Here is a 233-nt window from a genome sequence, read left to right on the forward strand (position 1 = left end):
ACATCATAAAAAACCTAAGCCTGAGAAATTATCCCCCACACCTTGGGACAAGAACCTGACTTTAACACAAAGTTAACAGACAAGAAATAAGTTGCTAAAAAAAAGGGAGGGGGAGTTAAACAAAAGAAAAAGAACCCAATCATACATAGCTACTATGGTGATAGAGAAGATCTGTGTTCAAACTCAGAAGATAGTAAAGTTAAAACAGCTATTTCTATTTAAAAAAAAAAAAA

The sequence above is a fragment of the Vombatus ursinus genome, unplaced genomic scaffold, assembly GCF_900497805.2.
Source record: "Vombatus ursinus unplaced genomic scaffold, bare-nosed wombat genome assembly UNPS02014812.1, whole genome shotgun sequence".
NCBI lineage: Eukaryota > Metazoa > Chordata > Mammalia > Diprotodontia > Vombatidae > Vombatus > Vombatus ursinus.